Source organism: Phyllobates terribilis, unplaced genomic scaffold (assembly GCF_046119375.1).
Source record: "Phyllobates terribilis strain yellow unplaced genomic scaffold, ASM4611937v1 Scaffold_2__4_contigs__length_985480577, whole genome shotgun sequence".
Lineage (NCBI taxonomy): Eukaryota > Metazoa > Chordata > Amphibia > Anura > Dendrobatidae > Phyllobates > Phyllobates terribilis.
Window position 1 is genome coordinate 657480621 of NW_027362762.1, and position 20283 is coordinate 657500903.

Below are 20283 nucleotides of genomic sequence, written 5' to 3' on the forward strand. Positions count from 1 at the left end.
ACCTAGAATATAAGACATATTTTCAGTTGTTTCACACTTTTTTGTTAAGTATATAATTCCACATGTGTGAATTCATAGTTTTGATGCCTTCAGTGTGAAGGTACAATTTCCATAGTCAAGAAAATGCAGAAAAATCTTTAAATGAGAAGGTGTGTCCAAACTTTTGGTCTGTACTGTACCAATAAAAATGCTCGCCACCCGGGCGTAGAACGGGTTCAATAGCTAGTATATATATATTTGCCTAAAATACAAAGGAAATGTGTCATCTTTAACTTTAGGTCTTTTAGAGATCATTTCATCTTCAACTTGCTTAACTGTTCACAATAACAGTTATTTTGCCCAGGGGTGCCCAGACTTTTACATGCCACTGTAACTTGAAGAAGCTGGAGCAGTTTTGCCTTGAGGAATGGGCAAAACCCCAGTGGCAAGATGTGGAAAGCTCAGAAACTTATCCAAAGCAACTTGCAGCTGTAATTGCCACCAAAGAAGGCTCTACAAAGTACTGACTTTAGGGGGGTGAATACTTATACACACTGAAGTTTTCAGTTATTTTGTCCTATTTGTTCTTTGCTTCACAATAAAAAGAAAACCAAATGTTCACAGTTGTAGGCATGTTCTTTACATGAACTGATGAAAAATCTAAAAACAAACTGTCAAATTGCAGGTTGTGGGGTAGCAAAACAAGAAATATGCCAAGAGAATTAATACTGTCGCAAGCCACTGTATTGGTGGGCACAGCGCTGTGTATGGACAGGTGGGCACAGCACTGTATGGATAGGTGGGCATAGCACTGTGTATGGATAGGTGGGCACAACACTGTGTATGGACAGGGGGGCACAGCACTATGTATGGATAAGTGGGCACAGCACTGTATACGGATAGGGAAGCACAGAACTGTGTATGGATAGGGGGGCACAGCACTGTACGGATAGAGGGCACAGCGCTGTGTACCGACTGGTGGGCAAAGAACTGGGTATGGATAGGTGGGCACAACACTGTGTATGGAGTGGTGGGCACAGCACTGTGTTTGGAGAGGTGGGCACAGCACTGTGCATGGACAGGGGGGCACAGCACTGTGTTTGGATAGGGGGGCAGAGCACTATGTATGGATGGGGTGCACAGCACTTTGTATGGATAGGGGGGCGCAGCACTGTGAAAGCATAGGTGGGCACAGCACTGTGTATGGATAGGTGGGCAGAACACTGTGTATGGATAGGGGAGCACAACACTGTGTATGGATAGGGGGCACAGCGCTGTGTATGGATAGGTGGGCACAGCACTTTTTGGAGAGGTGGGCACAGCACTGGGTATGGATAGGGGGCACAGCACTGTGTATAGATAGGTGGGCACAGCACTGTTTGGAGAGGTGGGCACAGCACTGTGTATGGATAGGTGGGCACAGCACTGTGCATGGACAGGGGGGGCACAGCACTGTGTTTGGAGAGGTGGGCAGAGCACTGTGTATGGATAGGTGGGCACAGCACTGTTTGGAGAGGTGGGCACAGCACTGTGTATGGATAGGGGGCACAGCGTTGTGTATGGATAGGAGGCACAGCGCTGTGTATGGATAGGGGGCACAGCGCTGTGTATGGATAGGTGGGCACAGCACTGTTTGGAGAGGTGGGCACAGCACTGGGTATAGATAGGGGGCACAGCACTGTGTATGGATAGGTGGGCACAGCACTGTGTATGGATAGGGGGCACAGCGTTGTGTATGGATAGGAGACAGCGCTGTGTATGGATAGGGGGCACAGCGCTGTGTATGGATAGGTGGGCACAGCACTGTTTGGAGAGGTGGGCACAGCACTGGGTATAGATAGGGGGCACAGCACTGTGTATGGATAGGTGGGCACAGCACTGTTTGGAGAGGTGGGCACAGCACTGTGTATGGACAGGTGGGCACAGCACTGTTTGGATAGGTGGGCACAGCACTTTGTATGGATAAGGGGCACAGCACTGTGTATGGATAGGTGGGCACATCACTGTGTATGGACAGGTGGGCACAGCACTGTGTGTGGATAGGGGGGCACAGCACTGTATGGATAGGGGACACAGCACTGTTTGGATAGGTGGGCACAGCACTGTGTATGGATAGGGGGCACAGCACTTTGTATGGATAGGGGGCACAGCACTGTGTATGGATAGGTGGGCACATCACTGTGTATGGACAGGTGGGCACAGCACTGTGTGTGGATAGGTGGGCACAGCACTGTGTATGGATAGGGGGCACAGCACTGTGTATGGATAGGTGGGCACAGCACTGTTTGGAGAGGTGGGCACAGCACTGTTTGGATAGGTGGGCACAGCACTTTGTGTGGATAGGTGGGCACAGCACTGGGTATGGATAGGTGGGAACAGCACTGTGCATGGATAGGGGGCACAGCTCTGGGCATGGACAGGGGGGGGGCACAGCACTGTGTATGGATAAGGGGCACAGCTCTGGGTATGCATAGGGGGGCACAGCACTGGGTATGGATAGGGGGCACAGCTCTGGGTATGGATAGGGGGCACAGCACTGGGTATGGATAGGTGGGCACAGCACTGGGTATGGATGGAGGGGCACAGCACTGTGTATGGATAGGGGGCACAGCACTGTGTATGGATAAGGGGCACAGCTCTGGGTATGGATGTGGGCACAGCACTGGGTATGGATAGGTGGGCACAGCACTGTGCATGGATAGGTGGGCACAGAACTGGGTATGGATAGGGGGCACAGCTCTGGGTATGGATAGGTGGGCACAGCACTGTGCATGGATAGGTGGGCACAGCACTGTGTATGGATAGGGGGCACAGCACTGGGTATGGATAGGTGGGCACAGCACTGTGTATGGATAGGGGGCACAGCACTGGGTATGGATAGGTGGGCACAGCACTGTGCATGGATAGGTGGGCACAGCACTGGGTATGGATAGGTGGGCACAGCACTGGGTATGGATAGGTGGGCACATCACTGGGTATGGATAGGGGGCACAGCACTGGGTATGGATAGGGGGCACAGCACTGTGTATGGATAGGGGGCACAGCTCTGGGTATGGATAGGGGGCACAGCACTGTATATGGATAAGGGGCACAGCTCTGGGTATGGATAGGTGGGCACAGCACTGGGTATGGATAGGGGGCACAGCACTGGGTATGGATAGGGGGCACAGCACTGTGTATGGATAGGGGGCACAGCTCTGGGTATGGATAGGGGGCACAGCACTGTATATGGATAAGGGGCACAGCTCTGGGTATGGATAGGTGGGCACAGCACTGGGTATGGATAGGGGGCACAGCACTGGGTATGGATAGGGGGCACAGCACTGGGTATGGATAGGGGGCACAGCACTGTATATGGATAAGGGGCACAGCTCTGGGTATGGATAGGTGGGCACAGCACTGGGTATGGATAGGGGGCACAGCACTGGGTATGGATAGGTGGGCACAGCACTGTGTATGGATAGGGGGCACAGCACTGGGTATGGATAGGTGGGCACAGCACTGTGCATGGATAGGTGGGCACAGCACTGGGTATCGATAGGTGGGCACAGCACTGTGCATGGATAGGTGGGCACAGCACTGTGCATGGATAGGTGGGCACAGCGCTGTGTATGGATAGGTGGGCACAGCACTGGGTATGGATAGGGGGCACAGCACTGTGTATGGATAGGGGGCACAGCACTGTGTATGGATAGGTGGGCACAGCACTGGGTATGGATAGGGGGCACAGCACTGTGTATGGATAGGGGGCACAGCTCTGGGTATGGATAGGGGGCACAGCACTGTATATGGATAAGGGGCACAGCTCTGGGTATGGATAGGTGGGCACAGCACTGGGTATGGATAGGGGGCACAGCACTGTGCATGGATAGGGGGCACAGCACTGGGTATGGATAGGTGGGCACAGCACTGTGCATGGATAGGTGGGCACAGCACTGTGCATGGATAGGTGGGCACAGCGCTGTGTATGGATAGGTGGGCACAGCACTGTGTATGGATAGGGGGCACAGCACTGTGTATGGATAGGGGGCACAGCTCTGGGTATGGATAGGGGGCACAGCACTGTATATGGATAAGGGGCACAGCTCTGGGTATGGATAGGTGGGCACAGCACTGGGTATGGATAGGGGGCACAGCACTGGGTATGGATAGGGGGCACAGCACTGTGTATGGATAGGGGGCACAGCTCTGGGTATGGATAGGGGGCACAGCACTGTATATGGATAAGGGGCACAGCTCTGGGTATGGATAGGTGGGCACAGCACTGGGTATGGATAGGGGGCACAGCACTGGGTATGGATAGGGGGCACAGCACTGGGTATGGATAGGGGGCACAGCACTGTATATGGATAAGGGGCACAGCTCTGGGTATGGATAGGTGGGCACAGCACTGGGTATGGATAGGGGGCACAGCACTGGGTATGGATAGGTGGGCACAGCACTGTGTATGGATAGGGGGCACAGCACTGGGTATGGATAGGTGGGCACAGCACTGTGCATGGATAGGTGGGCACAGCACTGGGTATCGATAGGTGGGCACAGCACTGTGCATGGATAGGTGGGCACAGCACTGGGTATGGATAGGTGGGCACAGCACTGTGCATGGATAGGTGGGCACAGCACTGTGCATGGATAGGTGGGCACAGCGCTGTGTATGGATAGGTGGGCACAGCACTGGGTATGGATAGGGGGCACAGCACTGTGTATGGATAGGTGGGCACAGCACTGTGCATGGATAGGTGGGCACAGCGCTGTGTATGGAGAGGTGAGCAGTGGGCACAGCAGTGGCACAGATGAATTTTTGGGGACACTTCTCTTGTAGTCAGGAGGCCATTTTTATATATAATTGAGAAAAAAGCGATATGAAACCGCCGGTCACACAGCCTGGCTCCTCCCAAGCACGTGACTGATCACATGGTCATGACATCATCAAAGGTCCTTTCGTCCACTAGGCTTTCTCGCCTGCCCCGGGCTTTCGCGTTGAGGGCAGAGCATTCTCCTGGGTTGTGATGTGAATGGGAAGAGAGGACGGAGCGGCTCCCGGAGAGCTGTGTGTGAGGGCGACCCCGCGGGACATGGAGCCACAGTGGACGGGCTGCGAGGGATGACGGAAGGCAGACATGTACGTACGGCTTCGTGTCTACGTGTGCGCGCATAGCAGTCTATTGATTTGAATGGGAAGCAGCAGTCACTGAGTGCATCCTCGTGCACATACAGACGTGTGCCAGTGATGTCCAGCTGACTCCCGGCCGGGTACTGTGCCCGCTCCTGGGCTGAGGCCGCTGTGCGCCGTGTCCATGTCCTGCAGTGTCCTCGCACCGACAGGTAAACAGAGAGGCCTAAGCATCCTGCCTTCGCGGCCGGACCGAGTGCCCTGTGCATAGGCGGCGAGCCGTCACCGTGCTGGGCGGGTGCGGGGTGACATTGGAATACGTCAGGGCTGCTCTTCTTTCCTCATTGTTTGGTCCATGCAGCAGACTCTCAGCTCGGGCTCGTTAGTCTCCAGTCTGGGGGTCCTGCTGCCGCCTGGATGTGGGCACTGATAGCTCTGGCATGTGCTGGATGGGTTCATTCACTTTCTGGGCCCGATTCATTCTAGTATCCTCAGTGTTTCTGTGACTCAGTGACTTCTTCATTTGCGCCGTCTTTAATGTTGTCTTTTGTTGTTTTCAGATGTTTATGTCAATTTCCAGATGTTTTTGCCTCATTTATGAAGTGCAAGTTACATTTTTTTAAAAAATAAATAATCGCGCAAAAGGAATCCAATTCCCCCTTCCCTGGAGGGATTTCATGTGCGCCAGTTACTTTGTGCCTTTGGGGGAAACTTGTCACAAAGCAGGTCAGAGGCAAAAAAATATATCAAATTGATTTTGCGTAAGAGGAATGACGTGCTGTTTTTGAAGAATTTAATGCAAAGAAAGTGGGGGAAAAAAAGTAAAGTGACTGAACCCTCCCCCACACTCACAAATGATGATTCGGGACCTATATTTTATTATGCTTTGTTTACATAGCGCCATCATATTCCACAGCACCTTACAGACATTATCGGCACTGTCCCCATTGGGGCTCACAATCTACATTCCCTATCAGTATGTCTTTGGAGTGTGGGAGGAAACCCATGAAAACATGGGGAGAACATACAAACTCCTTGCAGATGTTGTCCTTGGTGGGATTTGAACCCAGGACCCCAGTGCCTCAAAGCCACACTGATAACCATTTCATTACATCAGATTCTTGTGGTCGCAGTGAGGCCAAATAAGCTTTTTTTTATTTTTATTTAAATGGAGATAAGTGTTGTTTTGGTTCTTTTTCTTACTTTTTTTTGTCCCCATATAGAGGGATTTAACCTATGATTGTTCTATATGCTGCAATACCACTTCATCTGTAAGTACATATTTGTATACATATGTTGCAATACAGTGGCTCCGCAGTAAATAGTCCCTGGATATTACATTATAATAGAAACTAGTTCTGTGACGGCTGGTAACTCAATCTATTGAAGATTCCTAATGTGTAAGATCGATACTACCACCATACTATATAGAACTAGAGGCAGCACGGTGGCTCAGTGGTTAGCACTGCAGCCTTGCACCGCTGGGGTCCTGGGTTCAAATCCCACCAAGGACAACATCTGCAAGGAGTTTGCATATTCTCCCCGTGTTTGCATGGGTTTCCTCCAGGTTCTCTGGTTTCCTCCCACATTCCAAAAGACATACAGATAGGGAATCTAAATTATGAGCCCCAATGGGGACAGTGCTTATAGTGTCTGTAAAGTGCTGTGGAATTAATGGCGCTATATAAGTGAGTAAAATAAATAAAAACTAGTATGTACCACTACATGGTCAAAGTCACACTGCAGACCGTGCGAGTGCACATTGCATGGGTAACTCCATTCACTTAGGCGCTGTTTCACATCTGTGTTATAACCATAAAAATAAAAAAAAATGGATGAAATCCTGGCTCTCTGCATGTTGGACACCAATGGCGCAAGACAGATGTCATTGGCTATTATGAGTTCATTTGATTTCCATCCATTTTTTTTTTTTTATGTCTGTTTCTGTGATGTCAACTTCAGTGCGGACTTTGAATTGGAAATATCATATCTGGAAACGTTTGTTTTTGTCTCCATCGGACCCAGGCTACCATACTTCTCCAGATCATGTCTCCTGTGTTCAGATTGATGCCTAGGCCTTTGTAGAAAAATATAGTATAGGAGGGGGTTGGGTGATACAGTTTCACCTTAGGTGTGGGGGACGGCGCCAGGAGAGAACCCGTTCGGGAATTAAGCGGCTTAACAATAACTAGAATAAGCAGAGGAGTAAAGAATCAGAATATCCAGTGACTAGTTGGTCCTTTATTAGAAGTCCTCAGTTTAAAGATCACAAACCGTTTTTCGGCTCTGAACAGAAGCCTTCTGTGACAGGTCTTTGTGGCCGTTTCTCCCACCTATGGTATTTCCCACCCTATACAAGTTCCCATTACTGTGCCTCTTACTGCTCTATCTGTTCTCGTTTTTTTTATCTGCCATGTAGTAAAATGCCTCCAAATACTTAAATGTCATAACTATTGGTTACACTCTCTCCCCCCCCCCCCCCCCCAAAAAAAAAATAGTGCCAAATAAATAGTGCCCCTGATAGTAAGCTTCCTACACAGTAATGTTCCTGATTTTGTGCCCCTCCTTGTGCTGCTTCACAGTAATAATGTTCCCATACTGCCCTGATACAGTATCGGGCAACCCACACAGTAACTGTGCCCCCAAGTACGCCCCAACACCGTAAAAGTATGGCTTTTATGTCGCTCACATAGAAATTGTGCTTACTAACAATCTCCTACATATAGTAAGTATCCCACAAAACTATTACTATTATTACCGCCTAACCGTATTCCCACAACAAAGGAACATCTCAAGCTACAAGCCTCTTCTGGCCTGTGATATCTCTGCATCATACTGGGCTGCACGAAGACCCCAGTGTCTTCTAGATCTCAAGCCTAAAGTAGCCTGTGGCCTACGTGAGCTAGTGGCAAGGAACTCTTTTTCTTTCCATAGTATTGAGACGTGTCTGTTAGAAAGTGGCAAGTGTCTTTTTAAGAGTGTCAGCCCAAATAAATGCCAGAGTTCTGTTTGGACACAATGAAACCCCTGTCTGTATATTACATTTTAGTTTTATGGGAAGTGACCATTTCTGTAAATGATAACTTCACCAATGTTTGGTGTCACTTTTGAGTTAATTTCTTGTCTACTGATGGGTAAAGTTGATAAAATGCCTAGGTAACAAATTTCAGCTAATATTCTAACCTGCAATTTACTACTTAATATTTTGTTGGATACAGGAGACTGTTTCCTGTGTCGGCACATAACCTTAGCAGTGTGTCAAGAAGCTGGGCGACTGCTTGTTTTTAATAGCTAATCATTGTCTCTCCTTTGACATCCAGTGCATAGAGAGAGGAAGGGGCTGACTTAGCCTTTGAAATAAGCAGTCTGCTGACCCTATGCCTTGCACAGGCCCGAAAACAGGCTTCAATGAACGTGGGATGGAGCAGCTATGATATGATCTGGTCACCTGGTCTAATAGAGCTAGAATTAAACAACTGCAAAGTAAACCATATGTAGCAGCCTATAGTACCTGCTTATGAAATATCATCTGCAAAAGAAAAAAGTGCCAGGCAACTTATACAAGTCTGGAAAAACCTCTTTACCTCCGCAGGATAAGTGATAACTTGCTGATCGGTGAGGGGCCGAGCACTGATCAGCAGAATGTGGAACTTTTATTCCATGTGGAGAACTTTTATTCCATGTGGAGAACTTTTATTCCATGTGGAGAACTTTTATTCCATGTGGAGAACTTTTATTGCTTTTACAAAATGAAGCGTCATGTTGGACATATGACCGCTGCTCCATCTTTCTCTCTAGGGCTTCCGAAAAAGCCAAGCTTAGTGCTCAGCTGCCATATAGAAAATAAAGGAAGCAGCAGTCGATCATGTGTACTTTGCTCTATCCCCATCCCCGATCAGTGCAGGTCCCAGCAGTCAGAACCCCCCCCCCCCTCCCGATCAACAAGTCATCACCTATCCTGTTACAAGTTGACAACTTGTTTTCACTAGACAGAACCTTTAGTGAGCACTCATAAAAACACATAATAATTTATTACTTATATAGTGCCAACATATTCCGCTGCATCTTATAATTAAGCAGGGCCGTGTACAGACAATAAATTCAATATAAGGTAAGACAGTTTAAACAGTTACATTAGGAGTGAGGGTCCTGCTTACAATCTACAAGGAAATGGGGGACACAATAGGTGAAAAGTGCTTGTAATTTCAGGTCTATCAATTCTAATAAGTAGGGATTTTCATATAAGGCTGCATGATCCGGTCATCAGCCAGTATGCTTAAGTGCAATAATCAAGTATAGAGTGCAGTTATCATGTCCATGGAGGGTGTGGAGACAGATGAATAGTAGGGAACAGATTCTGTATAATATTTAGAAGGAGGGAACAGGGGAAAGTTAGTTTACTGAGTTGAGGTGGTAGCAGGGCTGTGTAGTCGGTAAGCAATACCTCTGAGGGTATGTGCACACGATGCAGAAACGCTCAGGATTTTTTCCTGAGCGTTTCTGCATCTCTCTGGCAGGAAAAAACGCATGCGGATTGTACATGCGGTTTCCTGCCAGGGACATGCGGAAATGAAGCGGTCTTCACTTTCATTTCCGCATGCGGGTTGACAAGCGCTTCCCAAGCGATTTTTAGCATCACTTGGAAAGTGCTTGTCAACTTCACACCATATAAATCCATGCAACCGGCATGGATTTATATAGTGTGTGAATGTCAAAAAATAAAAAATAAATCTATACTTTACCCTCTGATGGCCCCCGGTGTCCTGCTTCATCGGTCCCGGCTGCCGGCAGTGAAGACTTTAGGACCTTCCGACGTCAGCGTCACGTGACCCGTCACATGACTCTGACGTCAGCGAAGGTCCTTCTTCATTCAACCGTGAAGTGCCCGGGAAGCCGGCAGGACGCAGCGCGGGCCGTCAGAAGGTGAGAATATATATATTTTTTATTTTATTCTTTTTTTTTTTAATGATACCTGGGTCTGGATGAGAGTCCTCTCATCCACACCCGGGTACCATCCGCACATTAGACCGCATGAAAAGCGCATCAACATATACAGTGATGCGGATTCCATGCGGTCTAATGCAAGTCAATGGCGGCAAAAGAGCAGCGTTTCCGCAAAATTAATTGACATGCTGCGGATTTTTGACCGCAGCGTTTACGCTGCGGAAAAATCCGCATCATGTGCACAGCACATGCGGATTTCCATTGGGGAACATTGCTGCCCTTCTACCATGCGTTTTTCATGCGTTTCCGCGGCGTTTACGCAACTGCAAAAACGCCGCGGAAACGCATGAAAAACGCATCGTGTGAACTCAGCCTGACTCCAACTCCCTCATACATGGCTCATGTTTAAGTGATAAATTTACTGTAGCACAGATTCATCTCAGCTAAAAGTCTAGACCAGATCTGGGCAACGTGCGGCCCGCGGACCGAGACAGCCGAAGGGCTGATAACAGTGGCCCACGGGCCGCACTGCACCGCACGCAGTCACTGCCCGCCTGCACACCGTCACCGCTGTCTCAATCCGTGGTCTCAATCCGCGGTGAATGCATTGGTGGAGGAGGGGCCGCCACTTCCCTCTTCCACCAATCAGCGTTAGAAACAGCTGACACAATAGCATCAGCCTGCACACTGTGGAGAGTCAGTGCATCAGAGACAGGAGCGTAGGGAAACGGGGAGTGAAGTAAGTATATGCTGGACACAGGGGGGGCTTTAATGCTGGACACAGGGACGGCTTTGCTTTGATGCTGGGCACAGGGGGGCTTTAATGCTGGACACAAGAGATGCTCTCATGCTGGACACAGGGGTGCTCTCATGCTGGACATAGTGGAGGGCTCTCATGCTGGACACAGGGGGGTCTCATGCTGGACACAGGGGGGGGTCTCATGCTGGACACAGGGGGGGGCTCTCATGCTGGACACAGGGGGGGGCTCTCATGCTGGACACAGGGGGGGGCTCTCATGCTGGACACAGGGGGGGGCTCTCATGCTGGACACAGGGGGGGGCTCTCATGCTGGACACGGGGGGGCTCTCATGCTGGACACAGGGGGGGGCTCTCATGCTGGACACAGGGGGGGGCTCTCATGCTGGACACAGGGGGGGGCTCTCATGCTGGACACAGGGGGGGGCTCTCATGCTGGACACAGGGGGGGGCTCTCATGCTGGACACAGGGGGGGGCTCTCATGCTGGACACAGGGGGGGGCTCTCATGCTGGACACAGGGGGGGGCTCTCATGCTGGACACAGGGGGGGGCTCTCATGCTGGACACAGGGGGGGGCTCTCATGCTGGACACAGGGGGGGGCTCTCATGCTGGACACAGGGGGGGGCTCTCATGCTGGACACAGGGGGGGGCTCTCATGCTGGACACAGGGGGGGGCTCTCATGCTGGACACAGGGGGGGGCTCTCATGCTGGACACAGGGGGGGGCTCTCATGCTGGACACAGGGGGGGGCTCTCATGCTGGACACGGGGGGGCTCTCATGCTGGACACAGGGAGGGCTGTCATGCTGGACGCAGGGAGGGCTGTCATGCTGGACGCAGGGGGGCTGTCATGCTGGACACTAGGGAGGGCTGTCATGCTGGACACTAGGGAGGGCTGTCATGCTGGACACTAGGGAGGGCTGTCATGCTGGACACTAGGGAGGGCTGTCATGCTGGACACTAGGGAGGGCTGTCATGCTGGACACTAGGGAGGGGGCTGTCAAGCTGGACACTAGGGAGGGGGCTGTCATGCTGGACACTAGGGAGGGGGCTGTCATGCTGGACACTAGGGGGGGGGCTGTCATGCTGGACACTAGGGGGGGGGGGCTGTCATGCTGGACACTAGGGGGGGGGGCTGTCATGCTGGACACTAGGGGGGGGGCTGTCATGCTGGACACTAGGGGGGGGGCTGTCATGCTGGACACTAGGGAGGGCTGTCATGCTGGACACTAGGGAGGGCTGTCATGCTGGACACTAGGGAGGGCTGTCATGCTGGACACTAGGGAGGGGGCTGTCAAGCTGGACACTAGGGAGGGGGCTGTCATGCTGGACACTAGGGAGGGGGCTGTCATGCTGGACACTAGGGAGGGGGCTGTCATGCTGGACACTAGGGGGGGGGCTGTCATGCTGGACACTAGGGGGGGGGGCTGTCATGCTGGACACTAGGGGGGGGGGCTGTCATGCTGGACACTAGGGGGGGGGCTGTCATGCTGGACACTAGGGGGGGGGCTGTCATGCTGGACACTAGGGGGGGGGCTGTCATGCTGGACACTAGGGGGGGGGCTGTCATGCTGGACACTAGGGGGGGGGGGCTGTCATGCTGGACACTAGGGGGGGGGGCTGTCATGCTGGACACTAGGGGGGGGGGGGCTGTCATGCTGGACACTAGGGGGGGGGGCTGTCATGCTGGACACTAGGGGGGGGGGCTGTCATGCTGGACACTAGGGGGGGGGCTGTCATGCTGGACACTAGGGGGGGGGCTGTCATGCTGGACACTAGGGGGGGGCTGTCATGCTGGACACTAGGGGGGGGCTGTCATGCTGGACACTAGGGGGGGGCTGTCATGCTGGACACTAGGGGGGGGCTGTCATGCTGGACAGTAGGGGGGGGGCTGTCATGCTGGACAGTAGGGGGGGGGCTGTCATGCTGGACAGTAGGGGGGGGCTGTCATGCTGGACAGTAGGGGGGGGGCTGTCATGCTGGACACTAGGGGGGGGCTGTCATGCTGGACACTAGGGGGGGGCTGTCATGCTGGACACTAGGGGGGGGCTGTCATGCTGGACATGAGGAGGCTCTCGAGCTCTCATGCTGGACACGGGAGGGCTGTGTGGGGCACATGCTGGACACGGGAGGGCTGTGTGGGGCTCATGCTGGACATGGGGAGGCTGTGTGGGGCTCATGCTCATGTTAATATTAATATTGAGCAGAATTCATTTCAGCCTATTGGTTCGGCCCTCCCCAACAGTCACGGTCTCTCATGTGGCCCCTCGGGAAAATTAATTGCCCACCCCTGGTCTAGACCCTTAGATCAGGAATAGGACAGACATTTATAGGACATTTCATAACTTTCCCAAATTTTTATGAAAAAAATATTCCCCACAAACTGCATTGAACTACTGTACCCAATTTATTATATATTTTAGAAGTTGGAGTCGGTCCATTTTATACCGACTCCGACTCCACAGCCCTGGGTGGTAGGCTTGTTTAAAGAGAGTTTTTTAAGGCGCGTTTGAAGACGTGGTGGCTAGGCATCAGTTGGATCGTCTGGGGTAGAGCATTCCAGAGAACTGGTGAAGCACGAGTCTTGGAGATGGAGGTGCGAGGTTCGGATTATTGGGATAATAATAAAAAGTCTGGAAAAACTGTACAAAACAGAAAATAAAACTGAATAGTGGACACCAGGTGAAAGATGAACTGGCCCTGTAAAATTAGTATTTTCTGTAAGAGGCTTGTATATGACCAAAATACGCACAGAAAAGTACAGTCATAACTATCTACAGTGCACTCCCTAGAAAGGACTCCCAATATGAAAGGAGCCAGGGAAATCGGGCCAAGGGCGACACTAGAACTGATTTTATGGCTGTGCTTACATTAACAGGGCTCATTCATTTTTCACCATGTGCTACCTGTATAATACTCATAATTTCTCATGGGTTTTCAAGATCTCTACTTGCAAAACCTTGATTGTTTGCTTCAGTGTGATAAATGTGTCCTGATGAGAAGTGTTCTAGTTGTCGCCATATGCTTTCCTGGATTGTTGCTTTACAGTGGCTCATTCACATGATAGATTAAAGAAGCTCTCCCATTTTTATCCCCTAATACTTTCTAAAAATGCTTACCAGTCTGTCTTCTTCCAGTTCTGCTCCAGTCCTCTTCTGGCCCATGTGACCTCCAATCAGACCAGTTGCCTCACTAGGCTTTGTATGCATCGGAAGTCACTTACATTAAGAAAGGCAATGGCGCCTTGTTCTAGTTCCCATCGGCTTAAGTTAAGAAAGCAGCACTGTCCCACACAGATGCTGCATGGTCCGGCAAAGCTGAAGAGCAGTCCTCTTTTTGCAGATGAGGTCCAGAGGGACTGTGGAAACCAAAGACCACGGCTATTTAATACTTGCACTATGGCACACTACATAGATATTTAGAAAGGATTAGGGGAAATATTTTTAAATTATTCACTTAAAAGGGTATCAACACATTTGGAAGTTATCCCCATCCCATCATTCAATTTTTTTTATATATACACTGCTCCAAAAAATAAAGGGAACACTCAGTTAACACATCCTAGATCTGAATGAATGAAATATTCTCATTGAATACTTTGTTCTGTACAAAGTTGAATGTGCTGACAACAAAATCACGCAAAAATCATCAATGGAAATCAAATGTATTAACCAATGGAGGCCTGGATTTGGAGTCACCCCCAAAATTAAAGTGGAAAAACACACTACAGGCTGATCCAACTTCGATGTAATGTCCTTAAAACAAGTCAAAATGAGGCTCAGTATTGTGTGTGGCCTCCACGTGCCTGTATGACCTCCCTACAACGCCTGAGCATGCTTCTGATGAGGTTGCGGATGGTCTCCTGTGGGATCTCCTCCCAGATGTGGACTAAAGCATCCGCCAACTCCTGGACAGTCTGTGGTGTAACGTGACGTTGGTGGATGGAGCGAGACATGATGTCCCAGATGTGCTCAATTGGATTCAGGTCTGGGGAACGGGCGGGCCAGTCCATAGCTTCAATGCCGTCATCTTGCAGGAACTGCTGACACACTCCAGCCACATGAGGTCTGGCATTATCCAAACGCTCCAGCATATGGTCTCACAAGGGGTCTGAGGATCTCATCTCAGTACCTACTGGCAGTCAGGCTACCTCTGGCGAGCACATGGAGGGCTGTGCGGCCCTCCAAAGAAATGCCACCCCACACCATTACTGACCCACTGCCAAACCGGTCATGCTGAAGGATGTTGCAGACAGCAGATCGCTCTCCACTTCATCTCCAGACTCTGTCATGTCTGTCACATGTGCTCAGTGTGAACCTGCTTTCATCTGTGAAAAGCACAGGGCGCCAGTGGCGACTTTGCCAATTCTGGTGTTCTGTGGCAAATGCCAAGTGTCCTGCACAGTGTTGGGCTGTGAGCACAACCCCCATCTGTGGACGTCGGGCCCTCATACCACCCTCATGGAGTCGGTTTCCAACCGTTTGTGCAGACACATGCACATTTGTGGCTTGCTGGAGGTCATTTTGCAAAGCTCTGGCAGTGCTCCTCCTGTTCCTCCTTGCACAAAGGCTGAGACAGCGGTCCTGCTGCTGGGTTGTTGCCCTCCTATGGCCTCCTCCAGGTCTCCTGGTGTACTGGCCTGTCTCCTGGTAGCACCTATAGCCTCTGGACACTACGCTGTCAGACACAGCAAGCCTTCTTGCCACATCTCGCATTGATGTGCCATCCTGGATGAGCTGCACTACCTGAGCAACTTCTGTGGGTTGTAGAGTCCGTCTCATGCTACCACGAGTGTGAAAGCACAACCAACATTCAAAAGTGACCAAAACATCAGCCAGAAAGCATTGGTACTGAGATGTGGTCTGTGGTCCCCACCTGCAGAACCACTCCTTTGAGGGTGTCTTGATAATTGCCAATAATTTCCATCTATTGTCTATTCCATTGGCACAACAGCATGTGAAATTGATTGTCAATCAGTGTTGCTTCCTAATTGGACAGTTTGATTTACTTGGAGTTATATTCTGTTATTTAAGTGATCCCTTTATTTTCTTGAGCAGTGTATTATTTTACTTAAATTTTTTTATTTTTTTTATTTGTAAATTCACCCTCACCTACCAAATCAAGGTTATCCTCAGTATGATAAAACTGCATGGAATGTACCACAGAAGTGGGGTGCGGAAGCTCTCATCAGTTGCTAATTTTGCTTGGAAAACCTCTGTTACAATTACTGTGAAGGGGATTACGAACCGTCTCCCGGACCGTTTACAATAAAATAAAAAATCACAGAAATAAAACAGCTGTATTTACCAACAGTATGTCACAGTACTGATGCACTACAGGATGCAGCAAGCCTAATGATCAAGGCGGAGGAAGCACTGATGCAGAATACTGTTGAAACAACCATTTGTATAGGGGGGGTGGTCGTCTATTATATATGCACACAGATATGTGTAGTGCTTAGTGTCTGGCTTACAGACTTTTAGTAATGCCCATACCTTTTATATCAGGTGTGGCTTGTAAATTAATTCACTCTTCAGCTCATTGATGGCTTGCTCCGCACGCACACACTGCAAAACAAGCTGTCAATCAATGTAATGGGGAGTAATTATATTCAGCTCACAGTATAATGAGCGATAATTGTAATCACTCTTCAATGCCTCAATGACTGGAAGCAATTGGCTACAAGGAGAATAAAACTTCATTTTTTCCCTGTAGCTGCTGTTCCAGCAAGTCTGGCTTACATGATTTACATGCAGACTATACCTATATGTGCAGGTAAATAATGTTTCTGGAGGTTCAGATTCCCTTGCATTTCCTACAGCCAAGATTCCCAAAGATTATAGGTGCCGGTGTCCCAGCAGAGGACACCCTATGACTTTGACTGTCTTAACTATATCTGTGAGCAAGGGCCTATGGATGTCTAACCAGGGATGCACAGCTTCCAGGGCCTAGGGTTTCATATAAATTTGCTACTGGTAGATACAGGAGAAAAGAAGTCTTGCCAAAGAACCAGAGAGGCTCCTACGGTGAAGTGTTTCCTAAATTCTACTGTTGTTCTCCATCTTTGGCTTCAACTAGGGAGAAATGGCTGCCTAGGCCTCTGTTGAAGAGCCTAGTTTGGTTTCCTCCCTCTCTGTTGCAGAACATAGTGAAAAAAATTAAGTGTATAACTGTATGGATCTTTGTTTTCTTCCTGACAGGTGATATGTGGATTGATGGCATGTAGCCTCTTCTGGCCTATTCGGTTTCATGTCGTCAAGCAGAGAAATGGTGCAGCGAGGTGGAACTTATGGGCCCTGAATTCTAAGAATATTCTTCATCCATGGCCTCATTAAGGTAAAAAGTATTTTTATTAATAGACTACCTGAATAACAAATATTTTAGGACACGTACTATCTTTATATTACATGGATGGCCAGTTATTTGCATGGTCACTACGTAACACTACATTTCCTCAGCAGAAGGTGCGGCAGTGGAAATACCTGGCTGACTGCAACTTACAAATTGGTTGTTTGCCTTTGCTACAGATGTGTTGATGCTCAGCTGCTGTGTGTGTAACATCATTGTGCTCAACAACTGAACGCCTTTTCTCAGGAGGCTTTTTTCTCAAAACCCCCCCAAAAGCTCCAGTTTTGTTAGTGAGGTAATTCCCTTATCTATTTCTTCAAAGACCAAAAATGGGGAGCTCTGTCCCAACATATGCTTTGTTTTCAGTTACTTATTTGCTTGCACTATTATGTAAATTTCTTATTGACCAGACCAAGTCTACCTGCTCCTCCTGTGACTGTCCATTGCCCCACTGTAGATTGCCTAGGAGATCAGTTTTTAGTGTACCAATGCCCTTCCTCCTGATAAAGCTTTCTTCCTGTTTGTTTGTTGGGTAACTAGTCAGGATTTCATAAGCCATGATGCCAGTCAAGGGGTGCCTCCTAACTTATCTGGTCCTGTTTGACACGTGAGTGGCGTAGCTTCTACTTCCAGATAACACAAGTGGCCCTCCATTCTCCAGTTTAATCTATCTCTTTTTGCTCTGGTTTTGCTTGATGATCATGGAAAGGTTGGTAGCAGCCATGTCAACAGATTCTTTTTGCTAAGTTTCTTTGCAGATCTTCAGACTAGTGCCTCTTCAAATGGGAGCAATGTCCACTCTCATTTGATCACCCTATCCTACTACCCCAACCTTGCACTCCAGTCATATACTGAGATGTCGGCACTCTGATTTTGATTCTTGCTATAATGGCTTTCCTTTCATTGACTGGTCCTTATCATAGATGCTAGTCTCCAAGGACTCCTGGTCATCGACATCTTAAAGCTCATTGCAATTTTCCTCTTTTTATTTCACTAGCAAGAAATTCTAGTGGGATGATCACTCGTGTCCTAACAGACAATATCATAGCCATCAGACACATAGGAGACATGGAAAGCTTTTATTTCAGAAGCTACTTTGATCTCTCCTGTGCAAAACACCAAATGATGGCAAACTCAGTTGAAGTGCCAGCAGTTCTGGACTTATAAGCTGTTTTCATGTGGTCATAAATTGGCTTAGGAGAGTTCTTGAGAAGATAGGTAAAGGGTAAAAGACCATGCAATTAGAAGAGCTCGTTAACCATTTTAGCTGATAGAGATGTGTTTGTTTTTTTTTTTTTAGCCCAAAAATGAAAGCATATAATGGAAAATATTCCCCCAGCTATGTCCATAGCCTTAACAAATGTGTTGACTGTATAAACCTTGCAGTTGCAATCAGAATGTTTCAAACCCCATCCAAAATTTAATTTAAACCATTGAAACAAGAATGAATATCATTATCAAGAGTATCAACACAGCTAATATAACAAGTGGTTTCTCCAAATTTAACACAAAATGTCACATTTAGTGACTTCTCCGGTCTCAGAATAATTCAACTCCTGCATAACAAGAGTCTTTTCTACTTAGTAGAGAAGCCTTTGGTTGTTATGCCCTGCCGCAGTTTTTTTACCTAACCAGAAACCAGCTTCTGGCAGCGTTCTTGAGGACTCATTGCCCATTTCTCATGAGTAAGAGCCTCCAATTCTTGAATATTCTTGGTTTTGCTGGATGCAATCACCTTTTTCAAATCCCACCAAAGATTTTCTATGGGTTTCTAGTCCAGAAACCTCCAGGACTTCTTCTGAACTGGAGCCTTAGCATTGAGGTATGCTTTGGATCACTGTTGGAAGGTCCTATTATGTCTACACTTCAGCTTCCTCACAGAAGGCATGATATTTTTTCCGAGGACTTCCTGATACGTGATTGAATCCATCTTATCTTCCGCACACTACAGGTTTCCAGTGTCAAAGGAAGCAACGTAGCCCCAGAGGATCACTGAACCAGTGCTTGATTCACTGTAAGCAGCATATTCGTTCCAGCATTAGCTTCATTCTTACTCCTCTGGACAGATTACTCATCTGTGTTTTGTTCCATTGTGCCTTGTGCCACAGGATGGAATGTGAGGACTTCTTTGGTTTAGAGCATATAGAATCCATTTTCCAGTTCTGGGAGGTGGGGTGGGGGGAGGGTGGTCAGAAGAGGTTTACACCTTTTGGAGTTTGAGACCTTTAGCATTTATTAATCATCTTGCTGACACAAAATCTTGCTGCAGGACTTTTTCACTCATTTATAGTTTTTGATCACTTGCTTCTGCAGGAATCGGCAAAACAGTGTGGCAATATTTTATTGAACCACCAAACGGACAATAAACAGAACAGTCCCAGCAAATACCCAAGATGGTGCAAAATTACACAGTCACCCTACCGCTGGCCTGCCTGGGATAGAACAGCTGCGATTTTTAGACTTCCAGGGCCTGCTACCTCAACCAGTGGCCCCCCGATTTTGGTGGGTCCCAACAGAGAGGAGATGGCAGCAAGCTTAGGAAGCTGACAGTCCATTGAGGTACAAGGCCAGGAGATCCGAGGGCCCTATCCTGACCTCTCCAATAGTTTCCATGGGGCGAGATGACCGGCTGGTCCCAATCTGGCTTCTCTGAATGTCTCCATAGGTTCTAGGAGACCGGAGGGCCCCACCTGGCAACCTCAAACAACATATCCATGGGGCCAGGTGATGTCATCGTCCCAATTTGGTCTCCCCAAATGTATCCATGGCCTCTCTGATGGTCAGTGGAGCAGATCCGTATCTTTCCAGTCAGTGCCATATACCCTTAGGCCAGAATCATGTAGAATCCAAATCGGAGTCTCTTTGGATAAAGCCATGCTACCAAGCTTTGATTCTACTTATAAACTCTTTCAATTCTCTGTCTCAAATCTGCCTGTTACAGAGGCATTTGTTCCTTTAAATAGTTCAACTGTCCTTTCAAGTACACATCCACAGGGCAATTGTTTGAGCCTTTAATCAATTTACATAGTTGGTATAGCAGGGGGCTCTTGTAAATAAACATATAGCAGGCTTTAGTACAATATACAATTAGCATAGTAACAAACATGTATTTTCTCAGTCTAAATTGGGACTAAAGATGTG

The 20283-nt window shown here is 48.8% G+C and overlaps 2 protein-coding genes across 2 annotated transcripts in view; both read left to right on the forward strand.

Moving 5' to 3' along the window:
- LOC141223046 (gastricsin-like) overlaps positions 1–20283 on the forward strand; it is a 488086-nt gene that overhangs the window by 215055 nt on the left and 252748 nt on the right. The gene's annotated exons all lie outside the window — the stretch shown is intronic.
- Positions 4882–20283, forward strand: part of FRS3 (fibroblast growth factor receptor substrate 3) — a 50481-nt gene continuing 35079 nt past the window's right edge. The window contains exons 1-2 of the mRNA XM_073666746.1: positions 4882–5101; positions 16995–17130. The gene's annotated coding sequence lies outside the window, so the exon portion shown is untranslated. The remainder of the gene's footprint in view (positions 5102–16994; positions 17131–20283) is intronic.